Here is a 22,430-nt window from a genome sequence, read left to right as displayed (position 1 = left end):
CTGTCGGCTCAGCTTTCATCTCCCGCAGGAGCTGCTTTCACTCATTTTACCCAGACAGCTGATCTGCTAGTATCACCTACCTTGCAGTCTCCGCTCATGAATGCATATTCTGTTTCGATGCCGGAGTCAGGATCTGAGCAGTTTTCCTCCAGTGAGGAGGAAGCAGATCCACAGGGAGTTTTTTCCCCATATCATGACTCCCTGCCCCGGACCCAGAGCAATAAGGGCTATGGAAATACTACCTCATCCCACTCTCAGGACCCTGCCCCTTGGGGGATGAACCCCTGGATGGCACCACCTATGCCCTACCCACCACCATGGCAATACTGGACACCATGGACATCATACCCTCGGGAACACATGCCCCGTGGCCATTCGACCAGGCGCAACACTGATCCAGTGCCGTCTCCTAATGCATATGCTAGTGACACGAGACGCCTGGCAACACAGCCACGTTCCCAGGATAAACCTAGCCCTTCTCCTGGTCCAACAGATCCGGAGTTAGCACCGGAGGAAGCATTACTTCCCCTTCCTCCCACTCCCTCTGATGAATATACAAAATTCCAGGACCTCTTTAAGAGAGTTGCTAGTGACCTGAACATTAACTTGGAAGTGGTTCCCGAACAACAGCATGAGCTAACGAACATCCTACAGCCCCCTTCTTCCTCCAGAGTGGCACTTCCAATTAACGCAGCCCTTTTAGAACCCGCTAAGTCCATCTGGCAGACTCCAGCGACAAGCCTACCTACCTGCAAGCAAGCGGACAAGAAGTATTTTATTTCTCCAAAGGACTCTGAATTCCTTTTTACCCACCCAGCACCAAACTCATTGGTAGTGGACGCTGCGAACCAGAGGGCCAGACAACAGTATTCTCGTTCTGCCCCACCTAACAAGGATAGCAAACGACTGGACCTGTTTGGTCGCAAGGTCTATGCATCCTCCACCCTCCAATTTCGCATAGCTAATTATACTGCAGTCCTGGCAAAATACGACCATAAAAACTATAATAAGTTAATGGACTTTATTGATGACATTCCAGAACAAAGAAAACAACAGTTCAGAGCTATAGTTTCTGAGGGCCAAGCCATTTCACGCACCGCTCTCCAAGCAGCCCTCGATGTAGCCAACACAGCGGCAAGATCTACCGCTACAGCGATAGTCATGCGACGGGGCTCATGGCTCTCCTCTTCCTTTTTTCCTCGCGAAGTTCAGAACACAATTGAAGATCTTCCCTTCGACGGTGACAAACTCTTTGCTGCTAACACGAATGAAGTGCTTCATTCAATGAAAGACTCCAGAACAACCCTCCGGTCTTTAGGTCTCCAGACACCTACGGCAAGAAGACGACAATATCGATACCAACCATACCACCGGCCACGTTATCCCGCATTTACACAACCTTCCCATAGACCGCAGGAACAGCAACAGCCGCAACGTCCACGACCAAGATTCCAGCGACGTCGCCCAAACTCTACAGGGGCGCCTCAACCCCCACCAGCTAATAGGCAGATTTGAAAACTTGGTCGAGGGTTTAGAAAGCAATGCCCTCACTTCAGCCGGCACACCAATCTTTGGACACCGCCTACGACCTTTTTTCCAACAATGGAGGAAGATTACCTCCGACAAGTGGGTCTTAGAGGTAGTTACAATTGGATACGTCATCCCCTTCCTCTCCTTACCTCCCACCCACCCACCCTCCCCGTCCCTCTTCAGGGACCCTTCTCACGAGCAGCTACTCCTCCAAGAGGTGCAACATCTCCTTCATCTGGGAGCAGTAGAAATCGTGCCAGAGCGACACAGAGGGAAGGGTTTTTACTCCCATTATTTCTTAACGGAGAAGAAAAATGGGGGATGGCGACCAATCCTCGATCTCAGGCGGCTCAACAGATTCATCAAAAAGCAAAAGTTCAAGATGGTGACCCTCAATACCATAATCCCAGCGCTGGAGCAGGGCGACTGGTTTTCTGCCCTCGACCTACAAGATGCCTATTTCCACGTCACTATACATCCGGCCCACAGACGTTTCCTCCGATTTACCCTTGGTTCCACACATTTCCAATACAGGGTACTCCCCTTCGGACTATCTACAGCCCCCCGTGCTTTTTCCAAACTTCTAGCCGTAGTCACTGCTCACCTCAGGAGACAAGGGGTAATAATATTTCCGTACCTCGACGATTGCCTCCTCAAAGCTTCAACATTCAACGAGGCGCTCCGGTTCACACGACTCACAGTCGAGTGCTTTCTTTCTCTCGGCCTACAAATAAACAGAGACAAATCCACATTACGCCCCACCCAGCACCTTCAGTTCATAGGCGCAGACCTCGACTCTCGGACCGGGCTAGCATCGCTCCCACCCGATCGCTACAATTCCATAAAACAACTGACCACAACTATTCGCAACAGCCCTCAGGTAACTGCCCGAGACTGCCTGCAACTACTAGGTCACATGGCCTCGTGCACTTTTGTCGTCCAGAATGCACGCCTACACATGAGGTGCTTCCAAGCGTGGCTGGCAACGGTTTACAAACCGAATATGCATTCTTTAAACAAGACTCTCTCCCTGCCTACTCCAGTCAAAGACTCGCTACGTTGGTGGACCGTCCACTCCAACCTTTGTTCTGGAGTCCCGTTTCTTCAACAGGCTCCATCACTCATTCTGACCACCGATGCATCTATGACAGGGTGGGGTGCACATATGTCTCATCACACAGTACAGGGACTATGGTCACCAACCGAGACCTCCCTGCACATAAATGTACTAGAACTTCGAGCCATTCGCAACGCGTGCCGTCACTTCCTGCCACTAATCAAACATCATCACGTACGCATAATGACGGACAACATTGCTTGCATGTTTTACGTAAACAGGCAGGGCGGAGCTCGTTCCCATTCGCTGTGCACAGAGGCTATGAAGCTCTGGAATTGGTGCATTGTGAACAACATCCGGGTATCAGCTGCTTATCTTCCCGGAATCATGAACACCACAGCGGACGAACTGAGCAGACGCTTCCCATGGGACCACGAGTGGGAGATAGACGAGAGGAAGGGAAACCATGGTTGTCTGGGCCACGATGGGGCAATGAGGATCAGCCAAGGTGATCCTCATTGCCCCATCGTGGCCCAGACAACCATGGTTTCCCTTCCTCACCAGAATGTCAATCCAACCACCAATCTCCCTGCTGCTTATTCCGAACCTTCTATCTCAGCAGCACGGTCGTTTTCTCCACCCCAACCTGTCCATGCTTCACCTCAAGGCCTGGTTCCTACGTGGTTCTCCCAACGCGAATTAGATTGCTCCGAACAAGTTCAGGAGGTGCTCCTACATAGCAGAACGCAAGCTACTCGCAAGACCTATCTTCAAAAGTGGAAACGATTCACACATTGGTGTTCTGCCAAACATCTTTCTCCTACCTCGGTACCTCTTCCGTTTATATTGGACTATCTCTTGGGCCTTAAGCGATCCGGCCTTTCTTTCAGCTCCATCAGGGTCCATTTAGCTGCTATTACGACTTTCCACGACAAAATTGATGATACGTCTGTCTTTGCTCACGCTACTACGAAGCGTTTCCTCAAGGGCCTACAAACCTTATATCCAGACATTAAACAACCGACCACCCCCTGGGACCTTCATCTGGTACTGTCTGCCCTAACTCAGCAACCCTTCGAACCCCTAGCCACGTGCTCCCTTTTACACCTCTCCATGAAAACAGCGTTTCTAGTGGCAATTACTTCTGCCAGACGGGCAGGAGAAATAGCAGCTCTCATGGCTCATCCACCATATACGATATTTTTTAAAGACAAGGTTACCCTCAGATTGCATCCCAAATTTCTTCCAAAGGTTCACTCATCATTCCATATTAATGAACCCATACACCTCCCGACTTTTTTCCCGAAACCACATGCAAACTCCTTTGAAGCCTCAATGCATACACTAGATGTTCGCAGAGCCTTGTCATTCTATTTGGATAGAACCAAACCCTTTAGAACCTCCTCTAGACTTTTTGTCTCTGTTGCAGAGCGCTCCAAGGGCATGCCTATTTCTACCCAGAGACTCTTGAACTGGATCTCCCAGTGTATCCGACTGTGCTATCAGATGAAAGGGGTTGCACCTCCAGATGGCATTAGAACACACTCCACTAGATCTCTGGCTGCCTCCATCGCGTTCTTACGCAAAGTCCCCTTGGCTGACATTTGTAAAGCAGCCACCTGGTCATCTGACCATACTTTTGTTAAACACTATGCCCTTATTCAAGGCCCTTTATCTGACATACGCTTGGGCAGGGCGGTACTCTCGACGGCGTTCCTACCAGATCCGAAGTCCCTACCTCCTTAAGATACACTGCTTTTAAGTCACCTGTAGTGGAGCACCCACAGGGACATCTCTCGAAGAAGAAGAGGAGGTTACTCACCCTGTGCAGTAACTGACGTTCTTCGAGATGAGTGTCCCTGTGGGTGCTCCACTACCCACCCTCCTCCCCTCTACTTCGGAGTTGGGGGGCCTCCGTGGTAGAGAAGGAACTGAGGAGACCGGCCACGCATGCGTTCTATTACCCTAGAGTCACAGCGGGGGGGCAGATTCTGAGCATGCGTGGCCGCTATGAGTACTGCTGCAAAAATCTCCGGGCGAAGGCGCAGGGACGCACCAACACCTGTAGTGGAGCACCCACAGGGACACTCATCTCGAAGAATGTCAGTTACTGCACAGGGTGAATAACCTCCTCTTTCCTCAACAAAATGTCTTAGCTTTCCTGTCTCAGGAAGACTGCAAGAGCAGCATCCTAAAGGCCACCTCTGAACCATGTTTGCAGCAGATTTCATGTTGGAGATGAGCCCACCCAACCTCTCCTTCCCCCAAAAAATGTTTCATAAGGGGTACGTGTTTCATTTTCAGCAAACTGGATCTACCAGAATGGCTGAACCACTTTAGTACAGAGTTGGGGGATCTTTAGTAGGTGGTGTATTTTTTTACTAAAGGGTTCTTTAGTTACTTCTGGAATTTCTCTAGTTGGGGGGTGGTAAAGATTTCTTCTGGACTCCTGCAGGTTGTGTGTGTCTGCCACGATTAGAGAAGATGTAATTGCTTATTTAAGTACAACCTTCAGCAGAGATGTCTTTTTTGTATAGTTACTCTAGATCCTTGCTCATCACTCTGGTGTTTCCTTTTCTCACCCTTGATTGAATTAAGGTTATCCACCTTCACAAATATAGCAGAGAAGTCTTGCATGTTGTGTTCTAGACCAAGTATTTGTTTGAGCAAAGCAGACCAGATAACATTGAAGATAGTGCTTTTGTTGCAGAATTTCCATTTGGTTGAACTGCCTGATGGATGTTAGAAGGTAGGGAAAGCTTATCTGTATGTATTTATGGATATGAATGAAAGAAACAGTTTAAAGAGAGGAAAACTTCTGTTTTCCTTAGAAAATATCCTTCACCTGATTCTTCAACTTAATAAAGTTTCTTTCAAATCAATGTTAGCATTACTGCATCAGCTATGAGCATTCTGTGCACACGCAAAAGCTGAACTCCAATTTTTTTCCTTGTCAGGTTTTTTTATAGCTACTTAATCAGACAGTGAAGAGAACTGCTGTCTGGCCATGTCACATACTACAACAGTAATTTCTACACTGGTTTCTGGTTTATTGATCAGATCTCGCGTGCAGGCTGCACTGATGGGATAGAGCAATGAGTGCTGCAAGAGTTGAGAAAATGTAGCTTGTGTGATAAATATATTTTAGTTTTGTTTTAGAGGTCACTGAGGTTTGCAGAGGCATGTCTAAGGGCCGCATTGTGTGATATGGTGTATTGTTACAATATGTTTGCAGGGTGTGGTGGTTGGAATTTCCAGGGTTCTTAGAACAATATAATATTGCTTCATCCTAATTTCCCTCTCTTACTCAAGCTTCTGTCATTATTATTATTAATTATTGACATAGCACAATAAGTGTGAAATAAGGCAAAACTCCTGCTCTGATTGTATGCAATTAACATTAATAAGCACAATAACATATGGGTGGGGGAGGGACTAGTGGGGTGATAAGAGGAGGAGAAAAGCTATTAGCAGACCATGTGTGTGTGTCCGCAAACATGTGCATGTGTGGTTTACTTTGTTGTTGTGTGTTTACTGTATGAAGGGACTATGGTTTGCTGTTACACTGCATGTGACTGTACACTCCCACCCCCCTACTCCCACATATGCTGAGAAACCTATCATTAGTGGTGGAATGCTAATCAAAAGAGTTAGATGGTGAAGCAAAACTAATGACCCACATGACCAGACAAGAGTTCATGAAAATGAGGTTCAGGGAATGTATACACAAATCGGATAAAATATTGGAAAAAGTTTATATTAGGAGCCTGTAGCATCTGTTGTATATCACTAGCAGTGACACCACTAGACTACTTTCTCAAAGAGTCTTAAATACCAACAAAGTTATACATTGAAGCCTTCAGCAATCCCAATACTGGGAACTTAATTCTATCTTTACAGAACATGTGTGGGGTAATTGTTTTCTTGCGATTTTTTTTAAAAATTCCTGTTTTATTTCCCTTCTTCCTGATGGCATTTATTCACACAATGGCAGTTGCTGGTAGCTGCCTAATTGTAATGTAATTGAAGACTTTTTTCTTCGGGGCTTTGCTAATGGCACTGCCATTGATTAACCAGAAACTGCATAAGCCTTCATTGTATAACCACTCAAATGCTTGTTTCTATTACATAGTTAATGGTTCTTGTTGACCCTACTGTCTATATCATAAATGTAAAAATTCCCCATTGGCTATTGTGGCAGTTTTCAAAGTCCATAAAAAGGCAGGAAATCAGATGTGTTCATATTCCTTTGTTTAGTATAAGTTAAGAAATAATAGAGGGTTTAATTGTTTTATTGTTTAATTGTTTTATTTTGCCTTTTTAAGGATACAAAACATGCATGGAAAAATATTGATAGAAATATAAACTGGAGTATAAATAGATTATTTTGTAATTTTTTTAAAGTAATCTAAAGCATGTACAATGTGGAACTCACGAACATTGAGTTTTTTCTCTAAAGCCATTTGGGGTCAGCAGCCATTCTGCTCATCTTAAACTTAATGTAATGCCAGAATGTGGTGTGTATGTGTGGTGGTTTTTTTTTTTTTTTTTTTTTAATCTTCAGACTTCTCCCACATCAGTCTCTAGCTGTGAGATCAATATTGACTTGCCCCCTTCATACAATTTTGGTAGAAACTATGCATATGCTGTAATCCTCTGGGTGGTGTGTATATAAATACAATAACAATAAAAATACTATGTTAAAAGAACTTTAAGGTTGCATGGTCGACTGCTCAAAAGATAGGAAATGGCAGAAGTATGGTTGCCTGTGCAGTCTTAATTGATCCCCCCCTTATGCGTAAGCGTTATGATGATACAGGTTTTAATTAGATGATTACACTTTTTTTTTTCCCCACAAGACCCCTGCCTCAGTCATCGCACAGGATGGACCTGCTCTGGAGATGAATCAGGACTCTGTAGTGAAGGAGGCTGTTGTCTATAGGATTCCTGCCTCATTTGTTGCAGAATTTGGAAGATTTGCTCAAAATTAACAAAGCAAGGAATTGCAGAGCACAGGAGAGACAGGATCGCTGCTTTCAATTCTGGTGCCTGGCCTATAGCAGCAGTTACAGCAGGGATGGGCAAACTATGGCCTGTGGGCTGTTTTAAGCCAGCTCGTGAGCTGCAACATGTAGCTTGGCCCTGCTCTGGCCGGGGGCCGCACCACTTGGCTCGGCCCTGCTCCAGCCGGGGTGCTGGGTCAAGCCCGCGCCACGCGGCTCGGCCCTGCTCCGGCACTGTAGCTGGGGCACATGGTCAGGGGCCGCACCACGTGGCTCCCGGAAGCCGAGGCATGGCTCCGGTCTGGCTCCTACGTGCTCCAATGGATGGGGCAGTATGCCGAGCCGCCTGGCTGCGCCTCTGTGTAGGAGCCAGAGAAGGGACATGCCACTTCTTCCGGGAGCCGCTTGAGGTAAGAGACGGTCAGAGCCTGTATCCCTGAGCCCCTCCCAATGCCCCAACTCCCTGCCCCAGCCCTGATCCCCCTCCCTCCAAACCCCTCAGTCCCAGCCCAGAGCACCCTCCTACACCCCAAACTCATCATCCCCAGCCCCTCCCCAGATCCCGCACCCCCTCCTGCACCCCAACCCCAATTTTGTGAGCATTCATGGTCCACCATACACTTTCTATTCCCCGATGTGGCCCTCGGGCCAAAATGTTTGCTCACCCCTGACTTACAGGGACAGCTCTTCTGAGCTTCTGTGGCCCTAGAGTGGAGCATGCTCAGTCTTTCCATGCACACAGTCTGTTCAGCACTGGGAGCTTCAGAGGACATGCTCAGTGAGGACAAAATGTTTCTGGAGTTCAGCTGTTAAACTCTAGCAGGTCTCTCTGGAACAGGGGCAAACTGTGAATTTTCAGAGGCTTATAACTTGGCCAAATTTGGGGATGGCAAAAGTTAGACCCTGACACACAGGCATCCTACCTGCTAAATTTGAAGTCCCTGCTTCATGGGATAGACACATGAGAGCATTTAAAAGAAAGGGCTTCAGGAATTTAACATGGTCAAAACACTGTATTTTTTCCTTAGCCCTGTTTTCATAAACAGCTGAGCTGTTTTGGCTGCTTTTCCTCCAACAACAACAACAACAACAACAAAAATTCAGTCTGACACCTGGCTTGGAAAATTTCGGCCATAATAGTTAAAACTTGGCCAGGTTATAAGCAACTGAAAATGGGGTCTTAAAATGGGAGGTGGTGTGCCACCCTAATGATAGGTGTCTGGGACTTCTTGCCACATCTGTAATCTATCTGTGACCTGCATACAGTACTGATTCTCTCAGCTCATAAGTTTATAGGGCTTCTGTCACCTTAAGTCAACCATTTTTTTTTAAATGGCACATATCAGTTAAGAGCCATCATATTTGATTAATCTCTTCTTCCTTCCTGGATGTTCAGGATGTTGCTGGTTTCTTCTCCACTGTCTTAACGATTAGACCCTTCCTTTCTGTCCCTTAAACAACCTTGCAGAGATTTCCTTCTCTGTAGTTCCCTCCCCTGGCAGGGGTCAGTGGGGTCCAATATTATTAAAACGCTGACAGCCTGCTGTGTGTTGCAAATAAAATGAAGTCCCTGCTGCTATGACTTAATATTAGGAATTATGTTAGGAATATTTGTCATCTAAATAAAATCCATTGTTAGACTAAATAGAACTTGTTATGCTCCAAAGAGAACCATGCTGTTCATTTTGTGTCTGAATTGTTTTCTAATTTAATGTGCGCCTCTTTGTAGGATCCATGTCAAATTCTGAGAGTTCTTTTGTGTGGTGTTTAGCCCACTTACAGCAGTTAACTAGAAATAATGTCTATATTTTTGCTCATTAAATTAGGATTTTTTATCCCAAAATACCTCAATGTGTCTTTAAATTCATTTTCTGAAAAGAAAAAAGACCTGAAAGATACAACTAATTAATCTCAATGTTTTTTGCAGCTAAAGACAGACTTGTTCAGGTCAGCTTTTCCCCATGTTGCCATATTGTCTAAACTTTCCTCCTGGCTACAAAATTGATAGGGGTCTAATAACCACAGTGGAGACAAAACAGAAACATAAAGATCATATATTGTATAATCATCCTGATTATTCTGAACAGTACTATGCTGCAGGTTTCACTAATGATGATTAATTGTGAGCCAGACTACATGAACTGCCATGTAGAGTGGGTTGTAATTAAATAAAAATATAATCATTTTAACATTGTGCCACTAATATGTATTTACGATAGATAGTACTTCTGAAAAGAGTTTGATTCCCTACAGTCATTAGGAAGTTCACTTACACATTTTAACTGCACAGATGTTGTTAAAAGCTCGTATTTCAGGCCATAAAAGCGTATTTTATTTTCGGGTTGTATAGCAGTATAAATAAGCTTTGTACATCTGTCTATTTTGTGAGGCGCTAAAGCAATTTTTTTTAAAGCCTGGAAATTTAAGGAGGGAAGATTTATGAAAACCTAATATGGGAAAGCAGTGGTCTACAGCAAAGCATTGTTTATACTGTTGTTTTTTTTTTGTTTTTTTTTTTTTTTAACCCAAACAGCAGCAACAAAAAACCCAACACCTATTGATTTGTGTCACCTCATTCTGCTTTGGCAGTTTCAGGTCATTCCCAAACTCAGGAAACCTAAAAGGTCGGTGTGGGTATTTTTTAGTGGGAGTACTGAGCTTCTTTGTGTATGGGTCTTTTAAGGAAGGAATTGTTAGGCGTACCCCAATTCTAGCCTACGTACTTTCTGAATGTAAATTATATAACAAATTCATGAAAAGCATTCATAATATATTAGCTGTGTGCAAGCAGAAAAATATAAAAGCTTTAAAATCAATAGTTTTCACCATTTCTGCCAAATGGAGTCTTAGTGATTTTTTTGCTGGTACTGATGTTGTTTTGGGCCAGCAACCATTCCTGTTTTTCGATGATTACTATCCCGGGTGTCTCGACTTGTGTGTAAATGTCATTGACCTTGATGATATTAGGAGAGTGTACCATGCAGTGTCTCAGAATATTTCTGAATAAGCGGGCAAGGTTTGTTCTACTTCTATACTCCACTAACAGGAGCTCTCCAACTCAGGAGCTTCCTAGGCTTACAAGATATTGGAACTGTATTATTAGAGAGGTCAGTGTAGTGACCTTACATCATGTTGGAGGGAGCCATGTTGGTGTCGGAAGTGTATAACAGTTGTGGTGAGATTGTATCGGTGTTGAAAAAGCTATCGTATCAGGAATAGAGCTATCTCGTGCACTTGGCTGAGATTGTATCAGCTCTCCTTCTCCTGTATGAGCAGACAATGTACAGTAGTTTTTTTTAATGTGACTTGCTTTTAAAATATGTAATTGTTAAACTCAAAAGAAATGAAATAACGATATGCACAACAGAGTGAATTAACAACAGATGGGCCTTAACATTAAGTGTTTGTGCAGATTTTGTTATTGATTAATATTAAACATAACATTATTTCAGTGGTTTTCTTAATGATTAATGGAATAAATTAATTTTTTTTTAATTCAGCACTTTCTTTGAGGAAAAAACCCACAGATAGTATTACCAGATACTGAAACATCGTGTAAGGGATGATGAGCATCATGTTTGATGGGTGATATGTGAGGCCATCTTGCAGAAAGACTGAATGCAGCAGGGATGCTTTAATTTTATCATAGCTGTAATCTTTGGAAATGTAGGGCCTGAGTCTCACTAGTGCCCAGCACCAGTTGAAGTCATTGAGAGCTGTGAATGCCCAGCCCCCCCCCCCCCCCCAGGCCAGTAAAGTTTATTCGTGTTTTATGGGACATGAAGAATAGCTTCTAAAACCCTCTTTTGCTGCATTATTAAAGAGTAGATAATGTGATTAAAGTTTGATCCTGTTCTCATATCTTTTAATTACAAAAAATATTTTTCTTAAACATACAAAATAAAATATCAGATTTTTAACCTAGTAAAAGCATCAAATTAAGAATGGCTGTTATGTTTGTTTGCACTTTTCCTATCTATGCAAACAAAAGAAGCAAAAAATCCAGATTATGCTCTAGAAAGTTCAGTGCCTGCCAGAGATGTGGAAGTGTTTTCTCACTCTAGAGATGTTGTAGAAGCTTCAGATTAATTGTCAGAAGGGCCAAAAAAATTAACTTTGTGATTGACTTTGAAGTGCACCTGTTCTTTCTCTCTCTCTGTTGCTGAAGTGTTGTAGTGTGCGTAGTAGTGCAGTAACCTACTACCACCTTGGTGCTGCTTCCCCCTAAGCCACTCTGTTTTTTGAGGAATGGGACAGTCTTGGCAGAAAACAATCAATCAAGCGGAGTGCTGTCATTAGGCTTGACGATATTTACCCCCCAGGGTTGCTGGAATGGTTCCAGCTGCTGCTTGTGAGGGCGGGATGCACTTAGGGATAGAAACGCATTTTTGTGGGAAACTAAGCAACAATTTTATTAAACATAAAACCACACAGGAGCAGCAAAGTAGTTTGTGCTGAGTTAAGCCAGTAAACCTCTGAGTCTCATTTGCCCAACCATAATATGCGGGCAGCAGCCAATTTTCCAACCAAGAATATCTAAAATATGTATCTTTAGATTTTACTCATTCAGGCAGTCATCCATAGGTATACACAGTGTACCTAATTGTTAAAATTAGCGATGGGAAAACCTGGAGGGGTTGGACTCTGATAAACACCCACAATTTAGTGTGATTATCCAGAACTTCAATCTGTTCAATCTTCAAACATAAAACTCCAATTTCTTACACAGAAGCAGACATTAGAGGGAGAGCATTTCTACTGCCTGCTTTCACTGTGTAACTGTGCATCCTACTTCCCCTTCTAGTCACTGTGTTTTCAGTAGACAATCCACTCTGTCTTGTGTTCAGAGCAACCAGACAGCCTGCTGCCTTGTCATAGGCCCCTTTAACTTCAACTTTGTGAGTAGTCCCATTGATTTCACTGGGATGATTTATGTTTGATTGAACATATGATCAAATGCTTTGCTGGATCATGGTCCTAGTCAATAGGAACCAGAAACTCATGGCACTGGGTCCTACGCTTGGGAGTTTATGCAAGAACTCCAAATTAATGTGATTAATTTTTTATTGATTGACGATGAAAAGTACAAAAAATAACTGACTTACAGCTTCCATGTGTTTCCAAATACCACATGCTTCATGGGATCTCCAGTAAGATATCTTAACTTCATTGGCTGTATGGTCGTCCCTGAAGACAGCGGAGGAGTGAGCCACCTGGTTGTCCTCTAACAGGCAATACCAACTTTCTCCCTCACTCAAGAAGACCTGAGCAGCTGTCCATATACGGTAGTTCTGTTTCCAAACAGATTTTTGTATCTTTATTCAAAATTAATTTAAAACTGGTCGTGTGTCCAGACAACATTGATAAAAATACTTTGTCCCAAATTTCATTGCACATTACTAGTGAATTGTAATGTTATTTACCTAACGATCTTCCATGAAACCCTGTTTTCCTGGCTTCTGCTGTGGAGCTACTTTAATTCTGAGACTCTAGTACTGTCAGAGGGAGTTAACTTTTCTGACTTGAAAAAATCGGTCTCTATGTACTCTTCCCAGTTTAATATTACAATGCTAAAAATCTGTATTGTTATTACCTTAATACAAAAGTAGATTTTGAAATATTTTTCATTGAACAGTCATGGTCTCACTTCATATTTAGATGTTTAATATAGTTTTTTGGTTATGTGTCTGGTCCTATGAGAAACTGGTGATCATTTGCATACCTCAGTTATGCATGAAATCCAAGGTTTTAGTATACTTTAGATTGTATGAATCTGTTGTTATATTATCATTGATGTAGCTATGTCCACATCTTCCTCCCTAAGCAATATTTTTGAATTTATATTACTTGCTATATTTCCCCATCTACATAGGTAGATGTATTTTCTTTTCTTATTTTCTTTTAACAGGCACTAGCATTGCAATATTATTTGTTGTTTATTTTAATAGGGATAGACCAAAGATTCACCTGCTATCTCTTCAGAGGCAAGTGTATTTGAATTCTATCTCTTACTGGATTTTAAAAATTTAAAATCTAGAATAGACTTCATATGTGTGCATAATATTAATAAGCATTTCTTTATGAGCTTGAGCTTCTGCTTCTTAAACCCCTGTACTCTGCTAGCAATTCCATTTGCTCCCAAAGGGCTCATTTCCTCCCATAACTAGATATCTTTTAAGAAGGTATAGTAAAATCAGAATCCTGTTACCCAATTACTAAGATGATTTCCTGTACAGTTTGATTCCACTAGATATGCCAGGTAGATTTGCCATTATTGAGTATGGGAAAGACAGTTTAAATATTTCAATTTATTTCGAGAGACGGCAGAAACCTGTGTTTCCTTTTGATATTGCTGGGTTTTACTATTACTGAATTAATAGATGGGTTAGGTAGGCTAGAAGGTGCAGAGTGTCAAATGCAGTACAGTCCCTCAAAATGATGGTCACGTGAGATGATGTGGTAACAATGGGAATAAGAATTTTTTTTTTTAAACAAAATTAACCATGTTGCAACCAAATCATTATTATGGCTTCTTGATTGTCTTTTTTGCTCTTTGTGGCATGAGTAGATTTTCTGGCCATCAGAGATATTTGTAACTTCTTTAGAAATCTCCTGTGTAATTGGATAGTGGTCTCTGCTTCCAAAGCAACTTGATTGCTGTTATAAACCATTGATAGCCCCATTAGAGATTATCTGAAAATTTATTAGAATTTTACAATTCACATTTACCAATGTATAATGTGTTTATAAATTACAAAATATACTGCATAATATACTAGATTTTCAAATGCCTTTTGAATGAATATGAGACCAAGGTTGAGGATATTATACTTTAGTGTGGCTGATGGAAAAATTACTGATTTCTGTTGTTAGCAGGTGCCATATACATAGCAGAACAAGGTTATAACAAAAGCATACCATATTTATTAAGACATAACTCAGTGTGACATGCTTCCAGTCTAGCCCATAGATGCAGAGTCTTGAAATAGTGGGAGGAACAAAGTAAGGTCATAGAGAAGTCAAGTTCTGTAAAGCACAAACACCTGAACAGTCCTCCAAAAAGAATGAATGTTGGTAACACCCTTAACAGGCCTTCGTTAAAGTGAGGTGGGTGGGAGATGTACCAGACTTTCCATAAAAATCCTATGCCTTTCTTCTCCAGGCAACTTTCCAGTTCTGAGGCCTTGATAAAAGTGATCCAATATTGATTAAAGTCTGTGCAACCAATCCTTCCATTACATAGAAAGTAGGTTAAGGAACCCATAAATAAGAGAAGAAGTTCAAAAGCATGTAAACTAAAATAAGTCCTTAAACGTGGTGGTGTAAAGAGATCAGACCCACAATATTCTACAGAACAGGAGAACAAACTAATGTTTGTCATAATAAAGTCTTTTTTGTGGATGTTGTCTTAGTGGCAGGTATCTTAAACAATTTGAGCTTGAGTTTATGTAATGATGTGACACATGAGGTCAGAGAAGGTCGATTTTTATTAGCAATCCCATTGTTCAAATATTTACTTATAATGAAGGCAGCTGGCGACTGATAGAAGCACAGGATGCTTAGTGTGGACATGGGTACTGTAAGTGCTGGTTCAGGGCTGAAGAGTGGTGACTCAGCCCTGTCTTTCCTACAGTGCTAACCTAAAACAATAGAGCTCTTGACAGAATGGGTAATATGCTGCCAGCTTGAAAGTGAACTTGGGTGTGAAAGGAAACTGCAAGGAAGAGAACACATGAAGGAAGTGAGAGGTGGAAGTAAATGATAATCAAAGGAAAGAGGAACTGCATTTTCTGTGTGAATCACATGGCTTCATGGTAATGCCAAGAAAAGTTCATGGTGTTGTAGTTCGACAAATCCTTTATCCTCCTATTCTTGTAGAAAATTGAGAAAATTCAACAGCAATCTGTTTCAAATCTCTGAGTGTGTATCAAAACTATGGGTTAGAAATAAATACGTGCAAACTGAGTAATCCATATAATGTAAGTTCAGGATCTGCTTTTGTGAACTTTTTAAAACCCTTATAGACACTCGGAAATTTATAGTCCTCTTCTGTGTTTGATAGAAGATGGAGTGTGATAGCCCAGAAGTCAGTGGAAAGGAATATGAGCCATAAAGGAATTTTTATTACTGATGGCACAGTGGGAACTGCGCAAAGATCTAGAATATATATTCAGATCAAAAGCATTTCAGATGTCGATACCTTGCATATGGATGTTATAGAAATGCCTATGAATAGATGTACAGAAAAGCCAAGTTAGCAAAAATAATAGCTCAGATGTAAATTATAATTTTTATTTTTTGTTGCATCCTGATAGCGCAGCACTATATATGAGCAAAAGAAGATATGGTTCCTGCCTGAGGAGCTTGCAGTATAAATGTGCAGATAACAAGTACCAGACACAAATGTGCCTGGAGGCAATCTGTGAACGTTTTAATTTTACTATTGAATCAAATTATGTGCAGAGTAGTTTGATGGTTGACATACATGTTAATGATGTGAATTGGTTTGTTTGCTTTGTGGAAAAAGTGAGTTTTATGGGAGGAGGGGAGACTTTCGAAGCTACAGATGGTAGATGCCCAACTGCCATTGAAAATCGATAGGCGTTAGATGCCTAACTGTGCAGTTTGAAAATGTCCTCCAGACACTGCATAATGATTTAGGTCAAAATTTGAGGGTGGGATTTACGAAGGAGTATAAGGGAAGTTACCGGTCATCACCCATTGAATTTCAATGGCATTTGGATGCCTAGTTCCCTTAAACTCCTTTGAAAGTCCCAGTTTGGATGCTTGTCTTAGAATCCTAAATAAAATGCCTAATTTTCAAAGGTGTTAAGTGTCTATTGGTTCTAATAATGTCAATGTGTACTGCAGGTCTAGCTATTTTTATTTAGAAACCTAAGTTTAGTCACCAAAGTTTGAAAATGTTGGCCTTGTTATCTAGAAAAACTGTTAAAAAATAATCAGCTATTGCATAGATTTGTAGAGTTTAAGGCCAGAAGGGATCATTAGCTCATCCAATCTGAGGGGAAAAAATTAATAGAGATTTTAATGCGAACAAAACCCAAGTCAAAATAATGGGAAATTGTGAAGTTAAATCAACAACTAGACAGGCCCCATTCAGTCCTAGTACATGGGAAATCTTTATTTTGAGAGAAAATAAACATTTAAATTTGCTACAGATTTCAAATATCTGTGTGGTGTGGATGCACTTAATACACTTAATATCTGGGTGGTATGGATGCAAAGAATAAACACAAACTGCCCTTACATAAAATGTAATGAAAACATCATTTAATATCCTATATTATATATTTCCCCAAGAATATTTTTACATATTCTTGTTAACAACGTGTTTTGGGACTCAAAAGATAATTTACTATGGAGAATGCAGTTTTCCATTTGAGGAGGTAAGGCAAAAAGGAAGCATATTTAATAAAAACCAAGCACCAACAATGTTTGTTCAGTACTACTATATGTATTTTTAGGGCTGTCAAACGATTTAAAAAATAATCATGATTAATCGTGCAATTTAAAAAATTAATCACAATTAATTGCGCTGTTAAACAATAACAGAATACCATTTATTTAAATATTTTTGTTTTTTTACATTTTCAAATATATTGATTTCAATTACAACACAGAATACAAAGTGTACCGTGCTCACTTTATATTTATTTTTTTACAAATATTTACACCGTATAAACAAAAAATAGTATTTTTCATTTCACTTAATACAAATACTGTAGTGCAATCTCTTTATCATGAAAGCTGAACTTATAAATGTAGAATTATGGACAAAAAAACCCTGCATTCAAAAATAAAACAATGTAAAACTTTAGCGCCTACAAGTCCACTGGTCCTACTTCTTGTTCAACTAATGGCTCAGACAAACAAATTTGTTTACATTTGTAGGAGTTAATGCTGCCCGCTTCTTGTTTACGTCACCTGAAAGTGAGAATGGCTGTTTGCATGGCATTGTTGTAGCTGGTGTCACAAGATCTTTACATGCCAGATGCACTGAAGTTTCATATGTCCCTTCATGCTTCAGCCACCATTCCAGAGGACATGTGTCCATGCTGCTGATGGATTTTGCTTGATAACGATCCAAAGCAGTGCAGACGGATGCATATTTAGTTTCATCATCTGAGTCAGATGCCACCAACAAAGTGTTGATTTTCTTTTTCGGTGGTTCCAGTTCTGTAGTTTCTGCAGAGTGTGTTGCTGTTTTAAGACTTCTGAAAGCATGCATCACACCTCAGCCATCTCAGATTTTGGAAGGCGCATCAGATTCTTAAACCTTGGGTCGAGTGCTGTAGCTATCTTTAGAGATCGGATATTGAAACCTTCTTCGTGTTTTGTCAGATCTGCAGTAAAAGTGTTCTTAAATCAAACAACATGCTGGGTTGTCATCTGAGACTACCATACTGCAAAATATATGGCAGAATGCAGGTAAAACCATGGAGCAGGAGACATACAATTCTCCTCCAATGAGTTCAGTCACAGATTCAATTTTTTTTTTTTTTAGCATCATCAGCATGGAAAGCTTGTCTTCTGGAATGGTGGTTGAAGCATGAAGAGGCGTATGAATGTTTAGCATATCTGGCATGTAAATACTTTGTAGTACTTGCTACAAAAGTGCCATGCGAATGCCTGTTCTCACTTTCAGGTGACATTGTAAATAAGAAGTGGGCAGCATTATCTCCCGAAAATGTAAAGTTTTACATTGTTTTGTTATGGAGTGCAGTTATGTAGCAAAAAAAACCCCTACATTTGTAAGTTGCACTTTCACAATAAACAGATTGCACTACAGTACTTATATGAGGTGAATTGAAAAATACTATTTCTTTTGTTATTTTTACAGTGCAAATATTTGTAATCAAATATAGTATAAAGTGAGCACTGTACACTTTGTATTCTGTGTTGTAATTGAAATCAATATATTGAAAATGTAGAAAAACATCCAAAAATCTTTAATAAATTTCAATTAGTATTCTACTGTTTAACAGTGCGATTAAAACTGTGATTAATTTTTTTATCAAGATTTTTTTTTTTAGTTAATTGTGTGAATTAACTGTGATTGATCGACAGCCCAAGTATTTTTTTAATACCAGCCAGGCATGTTTTCCACCAACCTATATATTATTGTCTGGTAAACACACATTGATATTTGTATCTTAGAAAAGAGTGAATTAGTTTTTGGATTTTTCTTTAGTTGAACTGCCATACACCTTAGTACGTCATTGATGCCTACCCTTTACATTGTCATTTGAATACAGTACACATGAGATACCTTACTTAAGCATGTAACCACTGATGATTAAATTATTTTCCTTTATCTGGTCCACTTCCGATTGGGGATCCTGTCCTCTGAACCTACCAGATTTTCTGATCTTCTATATGTACACAGAATATCTTTAAAAACATTAAAATGCTTTAAATTATTTTATTATGATTTTCAACACAGAAAAGGAAGAAGTTCTCCTCACCCCCATAGAACAGGACATCTATTTAACATCTTGTTTAAGTAATACTAATATATCATTTTTTAAAATGCCATGTTCCAATGCTTAATAGTTTTGTTCAGGCAATATTCAGATTCCTCATCAAGTCTCCTACAGTTATTAACAAGTGTTCCGCTTTAATTTTTTTTCCCAAATATTTACTGTGAACTGTGATGCACAATCATTTATCAAACAAAAAAAGTCAGAAATAGAAAATAAAATCTTCTGTTTTGAAGACTTGTTTTCTGCTGTTTTTTAATCTCTTTGGTTGTTGATAGTTAGAAATGTCTTGTTTCCCCCCTCCTAAGTTGCTTATTATTTTGTAGTTGACTAGGTTTTGTATCTTGATTTCAGTGCTTTTTGTGTTTCCTTATTTTTTGGTAACTTTTATTATTTTTCCCCAATGATGGCCCTATACAAACATCAGGATATTCATTTTTCTCTATTAGTGGTGGGCCACAATTCAGGTAGGAGAACTTTGGCTGGCTGTGCCAGGATGTGATCTTTAGGCAAGTCCAAATGATGAGAGGACTAGAGTTCTGTTACTCACATCTTCTTGTCAACTGTTGGAAATGGGCCATACTGATTATCACTGCAACATTTTTTTTCTCCTGCTGATAATAGCCCACCTTAATTGATTAGTCTCATTATAGTTGGTATGGCAACAACCATTTTTTCATGTTCTGTGTGTGTATATATATCTTCCTACTGTATTTTCCGCTGTATGCATCTGATGAAGTGGGTTTTAGCCGATGAAAGCTTATGCCCAAATAAATGTTAGTCTCTAAGATGCCACAATTACTCCTCATTCTTTTTACTTATACTTAACTGTTTTCCTCAAATAGTTTCCATCACTGTAATTATTCTCCACCTGGGGTACAGTTAATCAGTTTCCTCTCAGAAAGAAATAAAATGCTGCTGTGTAAATTGACCATATGCTTGGGAAGCCATGGCTGTCATTCTCTGCTGAGCAAATGCCTCCCCTGTTAGACACTAAGGGCTTGTCTTCACTACCAGGGTAAGTCAACCTAAGTTACGCTACTCCAGCTAAGTGAATAAAGTAGCTGGAATCGACATAACTTAGGTCAACTTACCCCGGTGTCTTCACTGCACTGTGTTGACCAGAGATGCTCTTGCAGCAGTGTTGGTTTACCTGTAGTGAAGACTAGTCCTAAGTGTGTATCTTCTTGCCCAACAGCGAGAGTCTTGAAGCTGCTCTAAAATAGGATCCTAGGGGCGGTAGAGCAATACCTTATGTTAACTACTAAGCACTGAGCTGACTAGCAGAATTAATTACAGATATATGTCACGCTATGTAGAGTGGCTCATGACCATGAATGTCTGCCTCAGTGCAGACTGTCAAAAACAGGGCAGACACCCTAAACTGGTGCTGTGTTTTATAATTAGATTTCACCAAGCCAGTAACAAATATGAACTCCTGGATCACTGTAACGGTCTGTGACTCCATGATAAGACTGTCCCCTTAGACTCTTCAGTCTATCGAGCCACCTGGTAAACTGGACTTAGTGATAAATGGTCACTTACAGCAAAAATCACACCACATTCAGGTTGCTTCCGGGACCCAGGACCCATCGTTTATCCCAGATCAATTGGTACTCTAGATCTTATACCAAAGACAACACCTGTAGCCAGTCCTGTAATAAACTGTCTAAATGTTTATTAACTAGGGAAAAAAATGAGAATGTATAGGTTAAAGCAAGCAAACATATATATATACACACAAAGGAGTTATTATCTAAATCCTATGGGTATGTCTTCACTACCAACGCTAAAACGCTGCTGCAGTAGCACTTGAATGTGTCTATGTAGACGCAGCACCAGCGCAGGGAGAGCTCTCCCAGCACTGTAAAAGAAAAAACAAAACAAAACAAACAAAAAAAACCCCTCCCACCCCCATGGGGGAGTAGCTACTAGTGCTGGGAGTGTGGCTCCCAGTGCTGGTGCACTGTCTACACTGCACTTTACAGTGCTAAAACTTGTATGGCTCAGGGGTGTGTTTTTTCACACCCTTGAGCAAGAAAGTTTCAGCGCTGTAAAGTGGCACTGTAGACAAGGCCTAAGAGTGACCAAGTTGTTGTGATCTGTCAATTCAAAGTGTATTTCAGAACGGGCCCAGGAGGCGGCTCTTGGGGATCTCTGGCTTCTGTTAAAAATCTTTGGCCCTTCAGAGTTCAAACAACCAAAAAGTTCTTAGCTAATGCCTGCAGCCTGGTCAAGATCTGGCACCTGGCCTGCCACAGCATGTTTGACTTTCTCAGTCTGTTATGTTCAACGTAGTAATAGTGCCAGTACCTGTGATAACTCTATCAGCTTTTCACTTGGTCACTAACGCAGTGCCAGCATTGAATTTTAAATGGCAGGCTCAGTGTTCACTGTCTGTGCAATCTCTGATAAAACATTAATCATCTGAAGGTTCCATTCAAACCCATTGACAGAAATTGTGAAATGTAATTTAGCTTTTAGAATAGAATTAATGTTTTCTAATAGCTCTAAGCTATTCTGTGATTTATTGGTTCTACTGTTTGAGGGTTTTTATAATCTAAATTGGTGATTACAAATGATACACAACATTGTATATCACAAATAGGAATTATGTGTCTGGTGAAGATCATAATGGGTTTTTTAAAACTAGTATGTATATAGTATGTACATTCAATAGCATATTAAGGACTATTTTGGGAACCTGAAGTTAATTTTACCCACATATTATTCTGCTCCGCTCATTCCGTTTGTAAAACTTACTGCTATCACTCTAATTCAGTGGACATACAGATGTTTAAATATTGCATTTCTTGATACTGCAATGCTGTCAAATGGAATAAAATAAGAATATGTCTGTGCAGTATCAGTATCTAGTTCTATATACTCGACAAATGTGTTTATCTGTTTTTCTGTTCTAGTTTTTGTTTTGCAGTGGTAGCTAATGTTATCCTGTTCACTGATTGTTTCAGGATTATAATGGGTTTTTGTGACCTAATAAAATGATATCGTATTAATATATTTTAAAAAGTGCTTGCATCCATAAGATTCCAGTGTAGTCAGATCCCCACTCTTAGAAAACATAGCTAAAACTTGAGGGACATGAGGCAAACAGCTTTTCACATGATAGAAATGAGCCATTTAAATCATGTTCTAATCTGAAGCATTATTTCACATCCCATCCTGCATATCCAAAAATGTCTTTCCTAAGATCCAAATATATAAAGCTGAACTGCTTTTCATGTATTTGTTCTATGACAGCTGGAATAACAGGCTGTCTTGACCATTGTCAGTGGAGAAGGTTTCATGAGGCTGTTGCAGTCACAGAAATTTAAAACC

At 40.6% G+C, this 22,430-nt stretch overlaps 1 protein-coding gene and 1 long non-coding RNA gene across 13 annotated transcripts in view; one reads left to right on the top strand and one right to left on the bottom strand.

Moving 5' to 3' along the window:
• Nucleotides 1-22,430, top strand: part of PARD3 (par-3 family cell polarity regulator) — a 664,911-nt gene that overhangs the window by 154,420 nt on the left and 488,061 nt on the right. The gene's annotated exons all lie outside the window — the stretch shown is intronic.
• LOC128833061 (uncharacterized) lies at nucleotides 1,008-2,637 on the bottom strand. The gene is made up of 2 exons (XR_008444102.1): nucleotides 2,168-2,637; nucleotides 1,008-1,330 (listed from the first exon to the last, which is right to left on the bottom strand). It is a non-coding gene; the product is annotated as an uncharacterized LOC128833061 (long non-coding RNA).

Source organism: Malaclemys terrapin, chromosome 2 (assembly GCF_027887155.1).
Source record: "Malaclemys terrapin pileata isolate rMalTer1 chromosome 2, rMalTer1.hap1, whole genome shotgun sequence".
NCBI lineage: Eukaryota > Metazoa > Chordata > Testudines > Emydidae > Malaclemys > Malaclemys terrapin.
This window is presented reverse-complemented; position numbering and strand designations above follow the sequence as displayed.